This window comes from Lethenteron reissneri, unplaced genomic scaffold (assembly GCF_015708825.2).
Source record: "Lethenteron reissneri isolate LAM-NWPU_2019-01 unplaced genomic scaffold, ASM1570882v1 scaffold_115, whole genome shotgun sequence".
NCBI classification, from domain to species: domain Eukaryota; kingdom Metazoa; phylum Chordata; class Hyperoartia; order Petromyzontiformes; family Petromyzontidae; genus Lethenteron; species Lethenteron reissneri.
Genome location: NW_026890838.1, coordinates 35,703 through 57,683, shown reverse-complemented (window position 1 = coordinate 57,683; position 21,981 = coordinate 35,703). Strand labels below are relative to the sequence as shown.

Sequence of the window (21,981 nt, the reverse complement as noted above, 5' to 3'; positions counted from 1 at the left end):
AGTCGAGTTAGGGGCGTGGCCCTGGAGCCGTACATTAGCTTCGGGAAAGTTCCAGGGGTGTGGCTGAGGATTGGCTGCGGGGCATCACGTGGGCCAGGGATTTAAAGGAGCGGAGAAGCCACGTGGCTGGTGCCGTGGTCCGGAGCCTGCGACGTGGCGGGCCGCCGCAGTCTCTCTCTCACGCTGTCAGCCAACAGCGTGAAGGAGCAAGGGAACTGGAGGAACGAATGTGGTGGAAGCTGTGAACGAAACTGAATAAAGAATTCTCAATTGACGACGTCTCAACGGGGTTTATTACACATTACATAGCATGTTCAATAATTATGTAGTTTGAGGAGCTCACAATGGCCGTATAAATAAATTGCATTCGTCGCGGTTAAAAATAATATGCTTATCGATGACTGGTTATAGTTAAGGGATTATACTGGTAGGAACGAAGTGAACCAGCCTACAATAGATTATATCGTCCCTCCGTCCGATTACGTGTAGCAACATCGCCCCCTACTGCAAACACTTGGCAGGACCCTACAAAAACCTTTAGACTCAGTGAGGCTTTCCTGGCTAAACAAGTGTAACATTCCCTTATAATTACCTGAGATAGTTTAAAATTAACTCACAGCGGCCTAAAGCCTACAGCTAGGCCTAAAGCCTAGAACTAGGCCTCAAACTCTCCCTTCGTATCGTACCCCCGCCATTTCATTTTATTATAGCCATTCATTTGTTCGTTCCTACCAGCCCACCCCGCAGGGACCTGTTTCCCTGCTGGTCAGCCCTGTTGCATCTGCTGATGATCTGGTAATGGCTACTCAATGAGATGGCTGGCTGAGGTGCCATCTCTTGTTTTGCCGGACACACAGTAACAATAACAACAACCGCCATTCGCCACTAAGTGGCGGTCACGTCACCATGGCGCTTGTGCCAGGCTATGTGCACGGGGTAGACCCAGGTGCCATGGGTCGACTGACTCAGTTGGCTGGCCGATGCACCATCTGTACCCCCGACTGTGCCAACACACAGTGTACACACACGCACACAGTTTGTACACACACAGTGTACACACAGTGTACACACACACACAGTTTGTACACACAGTGTACACAAACACACAGTTTGTACACACAGTGTACACGCACAGGGTACACGCACACAGTTTGTACACACAGTGTACACACACACAGTTTGTACACACAGTGTACACACACACAGTGTACACACACACAGTTTGTACACACAGTGTACACACAGTGTACACACACAGTGTACACGCACACAGTGTATACACAGCGTACACGCACACAGTGTACACGCACAGAGTACACACACAGTGTACACACACACACAGTTTGTACACACACAGTTTGTACACACAGTGCACACACACAGTTTATACACACACAGTCACGTCACCACTCATTAACTCGTCGGCGTGAGACGCCAAGGAAAGCTGTTCCACGCTAGTGACGTCATGTCACCAAGATATTCAATCCCACCCCCTCCACCGCGCGTTTGACTGGCGGTTCATTAACATAATTTATTTCATTGCGACGGGTTCAGCAACCAAGCCCAATCACCCCACGTGGGCCCGGCTTGTTAACATAATTTATTCAATTACACCGCTGCTTGTTGTGGGAGGGGAGTGTGTGATGAACCCCGCTAGGGACGTCATGTCACCTCCTGCTGCCGCGTGACGTCACGATATATCCGGAAGCTGCTGCACCGCGCGCGCGCTCACTGAGATCCGAGGGGAGAAGTTGACATCGTGGTGGTTGTTGTTGTGGTGGTTGTTGTTGTTGTGGTGGTTTTTGTTGTTTACCCAGGTAGAGCCTCGCTCCGTCTCTCGTAGGGATATCAATTGAGTAGCAGCGAGTATGGAATCCATGTCCAGGTTGGAACATTACAACGCGGGGCCTAGCCATGCGGGGCCTTGCCTCCTGCCCTCGCCTGATTGCATTTGCTTTAATTCTCTGCTTAAGTTTAATTTGTCTTCATTTGGCTCACTACTTTGAAACTTTGTTTCTTTTAATTATTTCTACAGTTTATTTTTTTATCCTACCAGGTCAAGCCCACTTCAGCTGCTATACCGCACTTGTTTTCAGAAGCGACCAGCTCACAAAAAAGTGGCTTATCCAAGGTTTCACTGTAATTTATATTCTTAGGTTTTTTCGGTAAAGTCACGTAGGTAAAACATCAAAATTAATGAAAATAAAACAAAAATCACGACGTTTCGGAGGCAACACAAGTCTCCGTCATCAGGTGGGACCGTCACAGCCGAATTAGCTACATCAAGTGAGGCAATGATTCAAGATGTAATCCCTTATAAGCAAGTTGAAGAGGGGGGGAGCTCATCAGAATGTGGTAGCCAATGAATGGAAACGTATTGGGAGAGAGGGGGGCGGGGCTCAAAGACAGCACGGAGTGCTCAACACATTGGGCAGAGAGGGGGAGGGGAGGCCTGTTACATATGATAGACAAAAGAACGAAAATGCCCATGTTTATACCAATGCTGGCTGAACAATGAAGAGAGTACTGTTAAAAAATAACTGGGAATGTTAACACTCGGTAAAGTAAAGTAAAATAGTGCCTGTCAGATAAGATGGTCCAAAAAGGTGTAATTAAGTCTTTTTTGCGTGGTTGATAACATCTTTCCAATGATTACTAAGTTTGTACCCATCATCACGGTTGAAATTGTCTGTTTGTATATTTGTATGGCTTCGTGTACAAACCTTTGATGGTAGCCGGGAGGTTTGCAGAGAACCTTGGTCTCGGAAAAGACAATTTCATGAGAGCCCACCGAGTTGTAGCAATGATCGGCAACGGCAGAAGAATCAGTTCTGCCGTGTTTCAGATCTGACTTGTGCTTGCGGACACGATCAGAAACATGACGTTTCGTTTCTCCAATGTAGCAATCACCACAAATGCAACTCAATTTGTAGACTCCAGAATACTGTAAGTCAGGAACGACATCCTTCACAGATGGAATCAGATCACGGATTTTATGCACTGTACTGAATCGGACTTGGATCTTATGTTTGTTTAGAATTTTGGAGATCTTTTTGGTCACGCCTGCTATGTATGGTAACGTGATGGTTTTGGTCGGAGTTTCATGTGGCTGTTTCTGTGTGGTGGGAGAGACAGCTTGGCGGATAGTACGGTCAGAGTATCCGTTCATCCTGAGGGCCCGATGTACATGTCTTAATTCACCGGTCAGGTGGTGTTTGTCAGAAATGCCATGGGCTCTGTGGTATAGCGTTTTGATGAGAGAATTCTTTTGAGATGGGTGGTGATGGGAATCCGGTTTCAAGTAGGAATCTGTGTGGGTGGCTTTCCTGTAGACAGAATGTCCCAAGGATCCGTCAGGCCTCCTCTCAAACAGAATATCCAAGAATGGTAGTTTACCGTCTTTCTCCACTTCCATGGTGAATCTGATGGATGGGTGTCTAGAATTGATGTGGTCCAAGAAGTGGTTCAATGCTGGGAGGCCATGTGGCCAGATGACAAAAGTGTCATCCACATACCTCTTCCACATGGAAGGACGCAGGGTGGATGTCTGGATGGCGTCTGATTCAAACTTTTCCATGAACATGTTGGCTATAACTGGTGACAAAGGGGAGCCCATAGGGGTACCCTCATTCTGTTTGTAGAAGGTGCCATTCCAGGTAAAATAGGTGTTGGTGAGGCAATGCCTAACCAGCGCAGGTGCATCAGAATTCAATCCATGTTGGACTAAGTCCTCAATTATTGTTAGGGTGTCTGGTACTGGGACTTTGGTAAACAAAGATACTACATCAAAGCTGACGAGGATGTCATCAGGAGATAGTACCATGTCCTTAACCATAGAGACTAATTGGGTTGAGTTGAGTACTGCCGAAGAGGTCTTGCCTGTGAAGGGGAGCAGAGTATCTGATAGAAACGGGCTAGTTTGTACGTAGGAGAGTTTATCGTCGACACAATGGGTCGTAGCGGGGTGCCTTCCTTATGGATTTTGGGAAGACCATAGAGTCTGGGAGGTTTTGCCGCCGATGGTTTTAGAGAGGGACGTTTGCTTGGTTCGATTAGGGAAGTCGAACTCGTGATGATACTGTTGGTTTTTGTCGTTAGGCTTTTAGTGGGATCGTTTTTTATTTTGGAGTAACTCCCAAATCAGGTTAGCTGATTTCTAAATTCAACCTATCTAAGAAGAAATTAGAGCCACACATCGCAAAGCTGGATGTTAACAAGACCGTGATTAATCAGAGTAACATCCCAATTTCTGACACTCTAAAAACGGTATTGGCCAAAGGACTAAATTTCGCCGTCACCCCTAAATATATACCAGTAGAGGATATGATTTCTCAGATTGATGTAGCCCTCAGAGGCATAGGACACATCCATGTGGATGTAGCAAGAGCTGAAATAGCTACTATTCTTAAGAATGCTAAGAAACCCACTAGTAACATCAGCAAAAATGAACGCTCTGAACTCGCGGACCTAAAAAAGAGAGATGATATAGTCATCCTCTCGGCAGACAAGGGCAATGCCACGGTCATCATGGATAAAGATTCATACAACAACAAAATCCTGGACCTTCTTAATGATGGGAGTTACTCCAAAATTAAAAACGATCCCACTAAAAGCCTAACGACGAAAACCAACAGTATCATCACGAGTTCGACTTCCCTAATCGAACCAAGCAAACGTCCCTCTCTAAAACCATCGGCGGCAAGACCTCCCAGACTCTATGGTCTTCCCAAAATCCATAAGGAAGGCACCCCGCTACGACCCATTGTGTCGACGATAACTCTCCTACGTACAAACTAGCCCGTTTTCTATCAGATACTCTGCTCCCCTTCACAGGCAAGACCTCTTCGGCAGTACTCAACTCAACCCAATTAGTCTCTATGGTTAAGGACATGGTACTATCACCTGATGACATCCTCGTCAGCTTTGATGTAGTATCTTTGTTTACCAAAGTCCCAGTACCGGACACCTTAACAATAATTGAGGACTTAGTCCAACATGGATTGAATTCTGATGCACCTGCGCTGGTTAGACATTGCCTCACCAACACCTATTTTACCTGGAATGGCACCTTCTACAAACAGAATGAGGGTACCCCTATGGGCTCCCCTTTGTCACCAGTTATAGCCAACATGTTCATGGAAAAGTTTGAATCAGACGCCATCCAGACATCCACCCTGCGTCCTTCCCTGTGGAAGAGGTATGTGGATTACACTTTTGTCATCTGGCCACATGGCCTCCCAGCATTGAACCACTTCTTGGACCACATCAATTCTAGACACCCATCCATCAGATTCACCATGGAAGTGGAGAAAGACGGTAAACTACCATTCTTGGATATTCTGTTTGAGAGGAGGCCTGACGGATCCTTGGGACATTCTGTCTACAGGAAAGCCACCCACACAGATTCCTACTTGAAACCGGATTCCCACCACCACCCATCTCAAAAGAATTCTCTCATCAAAACGCTATACCACAGAGCCCATGGCATTTCTGACAAACACCACCTGACCGGTGAATTAAGACATGTACATCGGGCCCTCAGGATGAACGGATACTCTGACCGTACTATCCGCCAAGCTGTCTCTCCCACCACACAGAAACAGCCGCATGAAACTCCGACCAAAACCATCACGTTACCATACATAGCAGGCGTGACCAAAAAGATCTCCAAAATTCTAAACAAACATAAGATCCAAGTCCGATTCAGTACAGTGCATAAAATCCGTGATCTGATTCCATCTGTGAAGGATGTTGTTCCTGACTTACAGTATTCTGGAGTCTACAAATTGAGTTACATTTGTGGTGATTGCTACATTGGAGAAACGAAACGTCATGTTTCTGATCGTGTCCGCAAGCACAAGTCAGATCTGAAAGACGGCAGAACTGATTCTTCTGCCGTTGCCGATCATTGCTACAACTCGGTGGGCTCTCATGAAATTGTCTTTTCCGAGACCAAGGTTCTCTGCAAACCTCCCGGCTACCATCAAAGGTTTGTACACAAAGCCATACAAATATACAAACAGACATAATTTCAACCGTGATGATGGGTACAAACTTAGTAATCATTGGAAAGATGTTATCAACCACGCAAAAAAGACTTAATTACACCTTTTTGGACCATCTTATCTGACAGGCACTATTTTACTTTACTTTACCGAGTGTTAACATTCCCAGTTATTTTTTAACAGTACTCTCTTCATTGTTCAGCCCGCATTGGTATAAACATGGGCATTTTCGTTCTTTTGTCTATCATGTGTATCAGGCCTCCCCTCCCCCTCTCTGCCCAATGTGTTGAGCACTCCGTGCTGTCTTTGAGCCCCGCCCCCCTCCCTCTCGATACGTTTCCATTCATTGGCTACCACATTCTGATGAGCTCCCCCCCTCTCCCCCACCCCTTCAACTTGCTTATAAGGGATTACATCTTGAATCATTGCCTCACTTGATGCAGCTAATTCGGCTGTGACGGTCCCACCTGATGACGGAGACTTGTGTTGCCTCCGAAACGTCGTGATTTTTGTTTTATTTTCATTAATTTTGATGTTTTACCTACGTGACTTTACCGAAAAAACCTAAGAATATGAATCCTTGCAGTCACGAAAACTTCAAATCTAGAATTCTCTGTAATGTGTTTGTGTGTGATATATTGTACTAGGGTGGCAAGATGTCAACTACCTCACATGGTATTCAGAATGTCGTGGGTTCGATTCCAACCCTGACGCATTTATAATTGCAGTTTACATGTTTTATTTTTTCTCTCTCTCCCTGTTGTGCCATTGATTTTTCTCCACATTTTAGAAACATTCATTTTGAGAATTTTGCTGCAATACATTTCCATATTTTAACCCACTAAGTTGAGCTATCATTTGTGTCCAGGTCGATTCTGAAAAAGAGCTATGCAGCTCAGATGGCCTCACCTGGTAAAATAAAAATAGTGTACTGTGTTTGAGGGTTTTCCAATTTAATTTCTTACTTAGCAGTTAAAGATTATGTTTCAGGAGGGTCCTGCATTGGACTGTTTGACCACCACCAACTATATTTTGAGTTTAGGTTTGGGAGAAAAACGGAAAACCCAGTGGAACACCAATGCCGACGGTGACGGCTGACGCCAGGATAGCGGCCACGGGCTCGAAGCGAGGGCAACCCGGCTCTTGTCCCAAGAAAGGAATCCGCTCCCCGCTGCCCTCCACGGTGGCGCATCGCCGGCGGGGCTGCACGTTGAGCCCCAACTTTTCCAGGCGGTCGGTACCAGCAATACACTCGTGACATAACACGCTCGACACGTATAACTCCTGGTTACTCACCTGGTGTCCGAGGCGACCCTTAAGGGTGACCCTCCCCAGCAGTCCCATCCCACTTCCACTTGCAGTGTGCAGCGCACGATCCGGGGCCTGTCGGCGGCCCACTTCAACCCCGACCACGCTGCAATGTGTTGCACTCATGAGTGACATTACCGCCCCACGCGTCCAGCAGAATCCGGGTTTGCCGCCTGTTCACCTGCCCTTCCACGAGCCACGTGGCCCCCATTATTCCTGCCACCAGCTCCCGCAGCCAGTCACCCGCAGTCGCCGCATTCTGGGGTGTTGTTGTCAATATCTGCGTGGGGGTCATTCGTTACCATTATCATGACAGTTTATTTGTGTTGGGACCACGTGGATTGCACCCCTCTGTGGTCCCCTCTTTAGGGAGGCCTTGGTGTTTAACCCTGGTGCTTCTCTCGCGCGGGCGATCTTGGGACTGTCTCTCACGAGATGCCCCCATTGGTCGCATAGATAGCACGTACGGGGAAGGGCAGTGGCTCCATAAGAGGCCCCTTGCCCACTCCCCCTTACCTTCCCAGTGCGCATTTGTTCGAGTTCTGCCTCTTATTGAGATACTCGCCTGGTTAGCCCCCCGACCATGGAGCGTAGCCCTCCCACCTCGGACTGGACTATCTCCGCTGTAGACTGCAGCTTGGTAACATTCAGGTGTACTTGGGTCACCTCCCCACATACTTGGGTTACCTCCTCACGTACTTGGGTTACATGGCCTGTGATCTCCTATGCCGGTCTGTATCCCTGCCACCCATCCTGGGATTGTCTCACGGGGTCCTGGAGGCTCCCTCGTCCCCCCCCCCCTCACCGTTCTCGCGAGCTTCTCCTCTGGAAGAAGACTTGCAATGGTGTGCTCCTGTTCCAGCCGTCAGAACTGCGCACGCTCGCGAGCAAATCTCTCACACACGTGCGCGTGCTCGGCAAGGGTGTTACATGGGGGATATGGGCAGTTCGCATCTGGCTGCCACCAGGTTGTGCTTGTCAGATACTGCTGAACTTTCTCGGCGGCGAGGTCATCGATGATCTCGGCAGTGTATCCCAGGCGTACGCTCTGTGTTAGCAAGCGTGATTTATTTTAGTGTCCGCTCACTGAGATCTGAAGTGAGAAGTTCACATCGTGGTTATTGTTGTCGTGGTGGTAGTTGTTGTTTACCCAGGTAGAGCCTCGCTCCTTCTCTGTCTTGTAGGGAGGCCGCTTTGGATTGCACTACTCTTCGATTTCACATTAACATGCTAATTTATTACATTAACATCACTAGCCCCGGCCACTTCCTTATGATCCTTGGGCTACACCCATTTCAAACCTTTTACAACGGTCTGCCTCAGCAGCAGACCATGCATTTTCTAGCAGAGTGTTTTTGTTTGCTTTCTGACCACAAGTATTGTGGGTAATGCACACATGATTCCTTATTTGGAATACAGTACAGTACTTATTTCAATTGTGATGTTTATTTTAGTTGCCGTTTACCTAACCCCATTATTTAGGTAATGCTTAAGTATAATTATGTATTTTGAGAAGCTCACAATGGCCCTATACAAAATTGCATTTCATACAGTAACAATGATACGCTAATCGATGCCTGGTTATAGTCAAGGGATCGTCCGCTGCTGGTCAACCATGTTACGCATGTTGATGATCTGGCCATGGCTACTCAATGATATTGAGTTGGAGAATCGTGTTCTATACCTGGAGAATTCCATGACGAAATGGGGCCCTGCATATGTTCTACAAAAAGATCACCTCCCTGGGAAAATCTTGACTTAAAGCTTTCGTAACTGCAGGAATTCATATTCTTTGGGTCTTTCGGTTAAGTGACGTGACTTTACCGAAAGACCCAAAGAATACCTCCCTGGGAATTTAATGTCATACAACACTGCACCTGCTCAGCTCTCCATGAATAATCAGGTCGTTCTACACGTGGTGGAGGAGCTCCTATACCTGGTTAATGTGTTCATGACCTTATTTGGCATCCAAAGTGTCACTTCAAATTAGTCTAGCAGCATTTTTTCATTAGACTCTGTAACACTATGTGGAAGCTGCCTGGACTTTTTTACATACAAAGCTGTGAGTGTCCATCGCCAAGGTCTAGTCCATTGCAAAGGTCTTGTCAATAAAACAGGCAATAGTCTACATTATAGACTGCCAATACACTCACTGAGGTTAAGAACCAGGCTACATTTTCTACATTATAGACTGCCAGTATGCTCACCGAGGTTAAGAACCAGGCTACAGTCTACATTAGTCGTTTTTTTTCTTCTATTCACTTTATTTGTATTATTATTTTATATCTACGTGACTTTACCGAAATAACCAAAGAATATGAATTCCCACTATCACAAAAGTTTTAAGTCAAGATTTTCCCAGGGAGGTGATCTTTTTGTAGAACATATGCAAGGCCCCATTTCGTCATGGAATTCAACAGGTACAGAACAAGATTTTATAAGAATGGAAACAGTCAGGAAATTAACAATGCACATATGCAGCTTAAGTTAGATCTGTTCATCCTCGCATTCAAGCTCATCTGAGCCTGGCTTCAGACCTTTAAGTTGCAAATGAACATTAATTTATACATTTCTGCATAATACAAATAGTATCAACAGCCTTTGCTATGTTAGCTAATTTTTCTTAAATAAATATTCCTGTCATAGCTAGACAACCGAAATTGTGTGCTTGGAGTTTTTGGTAAATATTCATTTTGAAGACACTTGGGTGTCGAGTCATATTTATGACCATTTGCCCTCTCATTGTGTGCCTTAGCAGCCCGTGTGATGAATTAGGGAATCTCTTTCACTATTTCATGAAAATATGAATATGTATAGATGTGTAAGTCATGTGTGACTGTATATATGCATTCCTCTGTGCCTCAATACTCACGGAGATGGTGTGGATATGTTTTTCTGTCTGCAGATGATGCTCGCTCTGCAGAGTTGGTCTGATGGAGCAAAGGCACTCAGCGCAGCTCGGTACAAGAAAGAAACAATGCGACCAGAATGCAAACAGCATGGATCGTACTGGAAACTTGACACAGCACCAGAGAACACACACAGGAGAGAAACCTTTTAAGTGCAGTGTGTGTAAAAAGGTGTTTGCACGGTCATCCATTCTTAAATCACACCAGAGAACACACACAAGAGAGAAATCTTTTAAGTGCACTCTGTGTGGGAAGGCGTTTGCATTGTCATCAAATCTTAAGATCCACCAGAGAACACACACAGGAGAGAAACCTTTTAAGTGCACTGTGTGTGAGAAGGCGTTTGCACAGTCATCAAATCTTAAGACCCACCAGAGAACACACACAGGAGATAAGCCCTTCAAGTGCAGTGTGTGTGGGAAGGCATTTTTTTATTCATCTACTCTTAAACAACACCAGAGAACACACACAGGAAAGAAACCTTTCAAGTGCACTGTGTGTGAGAAGGCGTTTGCACAGTCACCACATCTTCAAAGACACCAGAGAACACACACAGGAGAGAAACATTTCAAGTGCATTGTGTGTGGGAAGGTGTTTGCAGAGTCATCACATCTTCAAAGACACCAGAGAACACACACAGGAGAGAAACCCTTCAAGTGCACTGTGTGTGAGAAGGCATTTTCAAAGTCATCAACTCTTCAGACCCACCAGAGAATACACACAGGAGATAAACCCTTCAAGTGCAGTGTGTGTGAGAAGGCGTTTTCAGATTCATCTGCTCTTCGACGACACCAGAGAACACACACAGGAGATAAACCCTTCAAGTGCAGTGTGTGTGAGAAGGCGTTTTCAGATTCATCTGCTCTTCGACGACACCAGAGAACACACACAGGAGATAAACCCTTCAAGTGCAGTGTGTGTGGGAAGACATTTTTAGATTCATCTACTCTTAAACAACACCAGAGAACACACACAGGAGAGAAACTCTTCAAGTGCAGTGTTTGTGGGAAAGCGTTTGCACAGTCATCAAATCTTAAAAAACACCAGAGAACACACAAGCATCAGAAAATCCACAAGGAGTGTAATCTGAAATCAGCTTGTGAAAGTCAAAGTGCTGCAATGACCCCATTGTTCATGAAACAAGAACCAGAAGACAATCCCAGCCTGGACACTTTGAAAGGTATCAAGGTGAAATATGAAGAGGCGAAAGTGAAATGTGAAGAAGTAACAGTGAAGAGCGTAGAAGTGAAGGTTAAATTTGAAGATTATTCAACTCCAAAATCGGACCTTCACATAGATGGAGGCAGTGTGAAACAGGAACTAAATTCTGACTGTGAGGCAGAGCGAGGCAACTCCCATGAGTTTGTGGATGTGGAGGTGTGGGTGGACTTCTTAGACAATACAAAGTCAAATGGAGACCAGGTAGATGTGCAAGCTTCAGACAATTAAGCTCCAATGGATGCACCTTTGTCACAGGCCTTTCTAATGAATATAATGTGAAGTTGAACACTCAATTTCTAGGTTCAAACTGCAGTGTAAGCGTGGCCAGTATTTGTGAACCTGTGGGTTGGGGCGATCTCTAACCAGGAGTGACTCAAGTGTTTTGTATCATATCTCATCTTAGACACTCGATGGGTGCCCATTATGGGCATCTGCCCCTGTGTGCCACGTGGATATGAGTTTGTAAGTCGGGGGAGATGATTGATATGCCAGTCGGATTTGAACCTTGAACCTCTGCAATAAATAGAGAATGTTCTACTACTTGGCTTCCCTCTGAGAGTGCTGCACATATAGGCCTCATCTCGGCAGAGATCAACTTGTAAATACGTTGCAACGTGACGCAGTACATTTCAGTATAGTAATACAATGTTGCCAATGTGCCCTTTGATTATTTTGAATCATAATTGAAAGAATACCCGTCTGATTTTGTACGTACATACAACATTTTGTGTATTAATGTCAAACATGGAATATGTGCTGTCAGGACAAAGTATCTGTTTTGGTGGTAACCTGTACAAAAACTCACGTGAGAGCTGTTATTTTTGTGATACGAGTCAAAGGGTATTTTTGTGAATCAGGACGCATCTGACTGGGGCAACTCATTGTCTTTGAAATCGGGAGCATAGTCGGATCATTCATCAGTTAAGGTATGCCACTTATAAGTTACGTATAGGAGATACATTCTCCACAAGAACACTAATTATCATTTTGTGTTACGTATACATTTTGTCGAACTGAGACTTGAAATGGACCTTGCCGATGAACATCAGTTGAAGCAAGCCGGACTGTTGAGACATTGTACACCAAAACCAGTCCACAGGTGGCTTGTACTGAACACATATGTAGTGCCATAAGAAAGGGGGGCTGCTGGGGGCTCTAGGATCCTAGGCAGATAAGCCCTCGGCGCGAGGCGCTAGGATCCCAGGCACCCCAAACAGTTGAGCCCTTTGGCGCCACCAACGGGGGGGGGGTTGTGCGTGCTCTGTGGGATATCTGGGGGCGCACACAACCCCACCCCTCGTTCGTTGGGGACGAGGCATAAAAGGGCAGCTCCCTGGCCGATCGGGGCCAGTTGCAGCTCAAGACCCAAGATCAGCCAGCTTAGTACCCTGGACCCCCTCGTCCCGCTTGTCCTTGTATGGGCCGGGACGTTGTGAGGGCCAGTGGTGGGACTCTGGGACTCCCGGCTTTACGTCCTTGTAAGGGCGAGTTCCGAGGAAGCCAGAGTCCAGACCCGCACCTTGGCTGGGTCGGGTCAATTAGCCTCCCCTAGGGTAATTGCAGCCGGAGGACCCCAGAGCGTAGCCAGAGTAGTGTATCTAGGCTGTAACAGAGTATCAGGACTGTTGGAGTGTTGTATTGTAATAAAGAAGATACCTCTACAAGTGTCTCCGGAACCCATTACACATGCATTCCTAAAAGGCCGTGGTATTTATAGTTTGTGTAAAACATTCCTTTGTTTCGTGTAGAGAACGTTGAATGAAAGATGTCTGCCGATCTGTTTTTTCTCAAGGAGGTACTTTAAAGAGCACATTTGAAGGCATCGTGGATTTTTGTTACAGATTTGTATTCTAGCCTAGGTTTTATTGAATTTTAAATTCTATTTAAATAAAACTTTAGATATATCTGTCTGCATTGATATCCCACCTTGTTTACCACATGTTTACCTAAATATGTAGACGCTCCTTCTGAAGACGTCACCTCAAATTAACGAGTGGGTTACTTCAGGGCCTCCCCCTCTCTCTGGCTTGTGATGTCACCAAGAGCAGAACTCGTCTCCACGGAATCTAACGACTGCACTGTCTTGGAATGCATTTACACAGTAATCAAATCTTCACAACTGCCAGGGAACACACATTAAAAACCACTTAATGTACAATTGGAAGGCCTTTTGAATTGTCTTGAAACTGAAACACGTGTAAGGAGGTCTACAAGGAGCAGAGTCTGAGATTGACGTGTGAAATTTGAAGTTCCATAAGCCCATCGTTTGTGATGCAAGGACCCAATAAAGAGGGCAGCTGGGAAACGTCACCATTCGTGAAGGTGACCTGTGAAGGCTCTAGGGTTTGACTTCCAGGTCACTAATGGAGCCCGAGACAAATCACATCCATTTGTGGATGTGGAGTTTTGGGAGGACTTTTCGGACAAGGTCGAGTAGAAGCAGACAGCATGTGTGACCATAAGTGTTGGGTAGGCCTGTAACCAAAAGCATGAGACACGGTTTCCCAATGTTTATTTCAATAGTTTAATTTTTAGTTGATTTGGAATACAGTACGTATTTCAATTGTGATGTAAATTTTAGTTGACGTTTACCTAACGCCATTACTTGGGTAAGGGTTAAGTATTGAATATCGCGTTTTTAGCTGTCGCGTGGCATTTTCCAAGAACGTAACCTACGATATTCAAGGGGCGGCTGTATTTTCTGTCGATCGAGTACAGCAGGCCTATGGTACCCTAAATAGGCTTGGTGCTTTGGGTTCCTTGATTTCGATGTCTCTGCCTCTGCTCACATTCGTTGAGGATTTTTATGATTTTGGGCAGGCCCATCTAAAGCTGCGTGACCAGGAGTTGGAACCATTTCCTGTTCAACTCGGCTTGTGACAGAAATTCACTCTGGCCCAATGCATTACATTTTTAATGTGAGGTTACACCTGGATGATGATGATTGGCTCTGCTGGCTTCAGCCCGCAACCAATGGGGAGTCGAGTTAGGGGTGTGGCCCTGGAGCCGTACATTAGCTTCGGGAAAGTTCCAGGGGTGTGGCTGAGGATTGGCTGCGGGGCATCACGTGGGCCAGGGATTAAAAGGGGCGGAGAAGCCACGTGGCTGGTGCCGCGGTCTGGAGCCTGCCATGTGGCAGGCCGCGGGAATCTCTCACGCTGTCAGCCAACAGCGTGAAGGAGCAAGGGAACTGGAGGAACGAATGTGGTGGAAGCTGTGAACGAAACTGAATAAAGAATGCTCAATTCACGACGTCGTCTTAATGGGGTTTATTACACATCACATAGCATCTTCAATAATTATGTAGTTTGAGAAGCTCACAATGGCCGTATAAATAAATTGGATTCGTCGCAGTTAAAAATAATACGCTTATCGATGACTGGTTATAGTTAAGGGATTATACTGGTAGGAACGAAGTGAACCAGCCTACAATAGATTATATCGTCCATCCGTCCGATGTCCGATTACGTGTAGCAACATCGCCCCCTACTGCAAACACTTGGCAGGACCCTACAAAAACCTTTAGACTCAGTGAGGCTTTCCTGGCTAAACAAGTGTAACATTCCCTTATAATTCTCTGAGATAGTTTAAAATTAACTCACAGCGGCCTAAAGCCTACAGCTAGGCCTAAAGCCTAGAACTAGGCCTCAAACTCTCCCTTTTACCAGGTAGAGCCTCGCTCCCTCTCTCTCGTAGGGATATCAATTGAGTAGCAGCGAGTATGGAATCCATGTCCAGGTTGGAACATTACAACGCGGGGCCTTGCCTCCTGCCCTCGCCTGATTGCATTTGCTTTAATTCTCTGCTCAAGTTTAATTTGTCTTCATCTGGCTCACTACTTTGAAACTTTGTTTCTTTTAATTATTTCTACAGTTATTTTTATATCTTACCAAGGGCAAGCCCACTTCAGCTGCTATACCGCTCTTGTTTTCAGAAGCGACCAGCCCAGAACAAAGTGGCTTATCAACGTGTGGAATGTTTGTCGGTCAAATACTCTAAACGCGTGGTGATGTTAACTCTAAATGTGGAGGGGAAAACCCTGAGGATCCGGAGGAAAATCCACGCGACCACGGGGAGAGAGAGAGACACGCAAACTTCAAATATACAGGAGGGGTCGGGATCGAACCCACCACCTCCTGTAATCCATGAGAGGCAGTAAACATCTCCCAGCCACCATGGTGCACACTCGAGTACATGGCCACAATGAGTCTCAGCACTCTAATTCGGGAGCGTTCTGCCGAGTTGGTTTTGCTGATGCACCCTTTAGACCGATGAACAACTATTTTTATGATAATAGTTTTTTTACCCTTTTATCTGGCAACAAAACTGACACCTTCTTTACGAGGAGTCATGTTTGTATAGACCACAATACCTGCAGTCATAATGAAAAAAAACATAACTCTGATAATGTATGCACTGTCCTTGAAGTTGATTGGTCCACACCCGAGACAGCGTTCCTTAGAGCCTAGTCTCTCTCTCTCTCTCTGATGGTGCATTGTCTTTGAGTTGTGCGCCTTTTGGCGTCATCTGGTCCAACACCATGTGAGACTAGGCTCTAAGGAAAGCTGTCTCGGGTGTGGACCAATCTACTTTAAGGACAGTGCATACATTATCAGAGTTATGTTTTTTGTTTGCATTATCACTGCAGGTATTGTGGTCTATGCAAACATGATTCCTCGTAAAAAAACGAGTCAGTTTTGTTGCCAGATAAAAGGGTAAAAAAATACAATTATATTTTTTTATGGCAAATGAGATTCCAATGGTGTCAACTATTTTTATATTACCAATCAAGGCTCACAGAGCTGTTAGATCTTTTGTCAGAAGCCACCTGGCCATAGATGATAGCTCAACGAAATGGCTTTTCACGTGGAAGATTGTAGCAGCCAAATAATCTAAATGCATGTTACTAAATGTGGAGGGGAAAATCGAAGGACCCAGAGAAAAAATAATCCGAGTGAGCGAGTGTACTCATTTGTGTTAGTGTACTCCTTGAGCGTGCTCTGCGTGCGTGGGTTCGATTCCAACCCTGACGCATTTATAATTGGAGTTTACATTTTTTAAATTTTTATTTCTCTCCCTGTAGTGGCATTGATTTTTCTCCACATTTAGAAACATGCGTTTTGAGAATTTTGCTGCAATACATTTCCATATTATAACCCACTAAGTTGAGCTATCATTTGTGTCCAGGTCGATTCTGAAAAAGAGCTATGCAGCTCAGATGGCCTCACCTGGTAAAATAAAAAATATTGTACTGTGTTTGAGGGTTTTTCAATTTAATTTCTCATTTAGCAGTTAAAGATTATGTTTCAGGAGGGTCCTGCATTCGACTGTTTGACCACCACCAAATATATCTTGAGTTTAGGTTTGGAAGAAAAACGGAAAACCCAGTGGAACACCAATGCCGACGGTGACGGCCGACGCCAGGATAGCGGCCACGGGCTTGAAGCGAGGGCAACCCGGCTCTTGTCCCAAGAAAGGAATCCGCTCCCCGCTTCCCTCCACGGTGGCTGCACGCTGAGCCCCAACTTTCCCAGGAGGTCGGTACCTGCAATACACTCGTGGCATAACACGCTCGACACGTATAACTCCTGGTTACACACCTGGTGTCCGAGGCGACCCTTAAGGGTGACCCTCCCCAGCAGTCCCATCCCACTTCCACTTGCAGTGTGCAGCGCACGATCCGGGGCCTGTAGGCGGCCCACGTCAACCCCGACCACGCTGCCGTGTGTTGCACTCACGAGTGACGTTACTGCCCCCGTGTCCAGCAGAATCTGGGTACGCCGCCTGTTCACCTGCCCTTCCACGAGCGACGTGGCCCCCATTATTCCTGCCACCAGCTCCCACAGCCAGTCACCCGCAGTCGCCGCATTCTGGGGTGTTGTTGTCGGCATCTGCGTGGGGGTCATTCGCTCACCATTATCACGTCAGTTTATTTGTGTTGGGGCCACGTCAATTGCACCCCTCCGTGGTCAACCTCTTTCGGGAGGCCTTGGTTTCGATTTAAAGCTTTCGTGACTGCAGGGATTCATCTTCTTGGTTCTTTCGGTAAAGTCACGTAGAAGGGAAGTAATAAAATAATAAAAATAAAACATAATAAAATAATTCTCACGACGTTTCGGCCACAACGCAAGCAGCCGTCCTCAGGTGAAGAACATGTCTGTCGATAAGACAGAGTCTAAATGACACGTCTTAGGCTTGGAGTGTCTATTTAAGCTGTGAGGGAGGAGGAAGAGAGCCTTGACAAAAGAATTTGCATTTGAAGAGGAATTTAGCATATTTATGGGAAATGCAGGAATGCGAATAGTGCTAATTGTGAAATGCGTGGGAGGTGGGCGGGGGGTAATACAGTATATAATTTAATGTTGGGTTTGTCTATGGCACCATATAGTACGGGTTAGACCTGTTTGATGTAAGGAAAAAAGTTTAGCTGGAAGCATATTATATTTTTTGCGACATCGAATTGTAATGTATTACTTACTGTTAGTAGCTCAGCTTATTAGAGAGTATATTTAGTATACTGATGATACTATGAAGTTTATACTTTAGTTTTTTACGTGGTTGTTTGGTTGCTGCAGCTGCATACTATTCACATTCCTTCCCTTTGTTGGTGCTGCCCCTGCCCCCTCCCTTTGATGCTGTTAATCCTGCATAATGCATGGGCATAATATGACTTTGAAAACCCCCCGCACACCTCCCACGCATTTCACAATTAGCACTTCGCATTCCTGAATTTCCCATAAATATGCTAAATTCCTCTTCAAATGCAAATTCTTTTGTCAAGGCTCTCTTCCTCCTCCTTCACAGCTTAAATAGACACTCCAAGCCTAAGACGTGTCATTTAGACTCTGTCTTATCGACAGACATGTTCTTCACCTGAGGACGGCTGCTTGCGTTGTGGCCGAAACGTCGTGAGAATTATTTTATTATGTTTTATTTTTATTATTTTATTACTTCCCTTCTACGTGACTTTACCGAAAGAACCAAGAAGAGGAGGCCTTGGTGTTTAACCCTGGTGCTTCTCTCGCACGGGCGATCTGGTGACAGTCTCTCACGAGATGCCCCCATTGGTCGCATAGATAGCACGCACGGGGAAGGGTGGTGGCTCCATAAGACGCCCCTTGCCCACTCCCCCTTACCCTCCCAGTGCGCATTTGTTCGAGTTCTGCCTCTTATTGAGATACTCGCCTGGTTAGCCCCCCGACCATGGAGCGTAGCCCTCCCACCTCGGACTGGACTATCTCCGCTGTGGACTGCAGCTTGGTCACATTCAGGTGTACTTGGGTTACCTTCCCGCATACTTGGGTTACCTCCTCGCGTACTTGGGTCTCATGGCCTGTGATATCTCCTATGCCGGTCTGTATCCCTGCCACCCATCCTGGGGTTGTCTCACGGGATCCCGGAGGCTCCCTCGTCCCCCCCCTCACCTCCTCCTCTGGAAGAAGACTTGCAATGGTGCTATCCCGTTCCAGCCGTCGGAATTCCGCACGCTCGCGAGCAAATCTCTCACACGCACACGTGCGCGTGCTCGGCAACGGTGTTAGATGGGGGGTATGGGCAGTTCGCATCTGGCTGCCACCCCGTTGTGCTTGTCAGATACTGCTGAACTTTCTCGGTGGCGAGGTCATCGATGATCTCGGCAGTGTATCCCGGGCGTGCGCTCTGTGTTCGCAAGCGTGATTTATTTTCGTGTGCGCTCACTGAGATCTGAAGTGAGAAGTTCACATCGTGGTTATTGTTGTCGTGGTGGTAGTTGTTGTTTACCCAGTTAGAGCCTCGCTCCTTCTCTGTCTTGTAGGGAGGCCGCTTTGGATTGCACCACTATTCGATTTCACATTAACATGCTAATTTATTACATTAACATCACTAGCCCCCGGCCACTTCTTTATGACCCTTGGGCTACACCCATTTCAAACCTTTTACAACAGTCTGCCTCAGCAGCAGACCATGCATTTTCTATCAGAGTGTTTTTGTTTGCATTCTGACCACAAGTATTGTGGTTAATGCACACATGATTCCTTGTAAAAGGTTTCAGTTTGGTGTTTTAACATCTTAACACCTGTTTCGTTGCCAGAAAAATGGGGAAAACCTATTCTCATATTTTGGTACTGGCAAAGGTCCCATGATAAAATATTGCAGTATATTAGAGGTGAGCCGTGCGTGTGTAGAAAGGACAGTAAGGAGCCGGAAGTTAATGAATTTTGTGGCAAAAATGCAGGCCTGATAATATGTAAGGATAATGTGGTAAATGAGAAAAATATAGCAGCAGCGGGGTGTTGGAGTATACAGGTGTTACAGGTGTTGAAGGTGAACAGGTAAGCTAAAAATTGTGTGAAAAACATAATAACTTTCCCTTGAGTACGCATGGAATTTTTGATGTGTGTATGTTTCAAATTGTTGGCGCAATTTGGTTCTCAAAAAAACACACAGAGTGCTTCATTTATATACATTTATACTCATCTTGGAATGTTTTGTATACGGTTTCTCCACATTTATTTCAGTAATTTAGTTTATTGGGAATACAGTACAGTACTTATTTAAATTGTGATGTATATTTTAGTTGCCGTTAACCTCACCCCATTATTTAGGTAAGGCTTTAGTATTGGACATCGGCATTTTAGCTTTCGCACGGCACTTTTCAAGAATGTAACCTCCGCGCTATTCAAGAGGCTGCTGTATTTTCTGTCCATCAGCTATAGCACAGGAGTACGGATTTCAGCAGAAACTAGATTTCTGCTTTCTTGGTGTAATTACGGCCTATAATACCATAAAGAGGCTTGGGGTTTTGGATTGTTTTTTGTTTTCGATATCTCCGCCTCTGCTCACATTCGTTGAGGATTTTTATGATTTTTGGATGGCCCATCTAAAGCTGCGTGACCAGGAGTCGGATCCCTTTCCTGTTCAATTTGGCTTGTGGCTGAAATTCCCTCTGGCCCCATGCATTACATTACGTAGCATTTTCAAATAATTGTGTTTTGAGAAGCTCGCAATGGCCTTATAAAAAATGCATTTCATACAGTAACAATGATACGCTAATCGATGCCTGGTTATAGTCAAAGGATTGTCCCCTGCTGGTCAACCATGTTACGCATGTTGATGATCTGGTCATGGCTACTCAATGATATTGAGTTGGAGAATCGTGTTCTGTACCTGGAGAATTCCATGACGAAATGGGGCCTTGCATATGTTCTACAAAAGATCACCTCCCTGGGAAAATCTTGACCTAAAGCTTTCGTAACTGCAGGAATTCATATTATTTGGGTCTTTCGGTTAAGTGACGTGACTTTACCGAAAGACCCAAAGAATACCTCCCTGGGAATTTAATGTCATACAACACTGCACCTGCTCAGCTCTCCATGAATAATCAGGTCGTTCTACACGTGGTGGAGGAGCGCCTATACCAGGTCAATGTGTTCATGACCTTATTTGGCATCCAAAGTGTCACTTCAAATTAGTCTAGCAGCATTTTTTCATTAGGCTCTGTAACACTATGTGGAAGCTGCCTGGACTTTTTTACATACAAAGCTGTGAGTGTCCATCGCCAAGGTCTAGTCCATTGCAAAGGTCTTGTCAATAAAACAGGCAATAGTCTACATTATAGACTGCCAATACACTCACCGAGGTTAAGAACCAGGCTACATTCTACATTATAGACTGCCAGTATGCTCACCGAGGTTAAGAACCAGGCTACAGTCTACATTAGTCGTTTTTTTTCTTCTATTCACTTTATTTGTATTATTATTTTATATCTACGTGACTTTACCGAAATAACCAAAGAATATGAATTCCCGCTATCACAAAAGTTTTAAGTCAAGACTTTCCCAGGGAGGTGATCTTTTTGTAGAACATATGCAAGGCCCCATTTCGTCATGGAATTTAACAGGTACAGAACAAGATTTTATAAGAATGGAAACAGTCAGGAAATTAACAATGCACATATGCAGCTTAAGTTAGATCTGTTCATCCTCGCATTCAAGCTCATCTGAGCCTGGCTTCAGACCTTTAAGTTGCAAATGAACATTAATTTATGCATTTCTGCATAATACAAATAGTATCAATAGCCTTTGCTATGTTAGCTAATTTTTCTTAAATAAATATTCCTGTCATAGCTAGACAACCGAAGTTGTGTGCTTGGAGTTTTTGGTAAATATTCATTTTGAAGACACTTGGGTGTCGAGTCATATTTATGACCATTTGCCCTCTCATTGTGTGCCTTAGCAGCCCGTGTGATGAATTAGGGAATCTCTTTCACTATTTCATGAAAATATGAATATGTATAGATGTGTAAGTCATGTGTGACTGTATATATGCATTCCTCTGTGCCTCAATACTCACGGAGATGGTGTGGATATGTTTTTCTGTCTGCAGCTGATGCTCGCTCTGCAGAGTTGGTCTGATGGAGCAAAGGCACTCAGCGCAGCTCGGTACAAGAAGGAAACAATGCGACCAGAATGCAAACAGCATGGATCGTACTGGAAACTTGACACAGCACCAGAGAACACACACAGGAGAGAAACCCTTCAAGTGCACTGTGTGTGGGA

General features: G+C 45.4%; 1 pseudogene; it reads left to right on the top strand.

Moving 5' to 3' along the window:
• The window catches only part of LOC133361577 (zinc finger protein 91-like), a 31,253-nt pseudogene that overhangs the window by 4,659 nt on the left and 4,613 nt on the right, over positions 1-21,981 (top strand).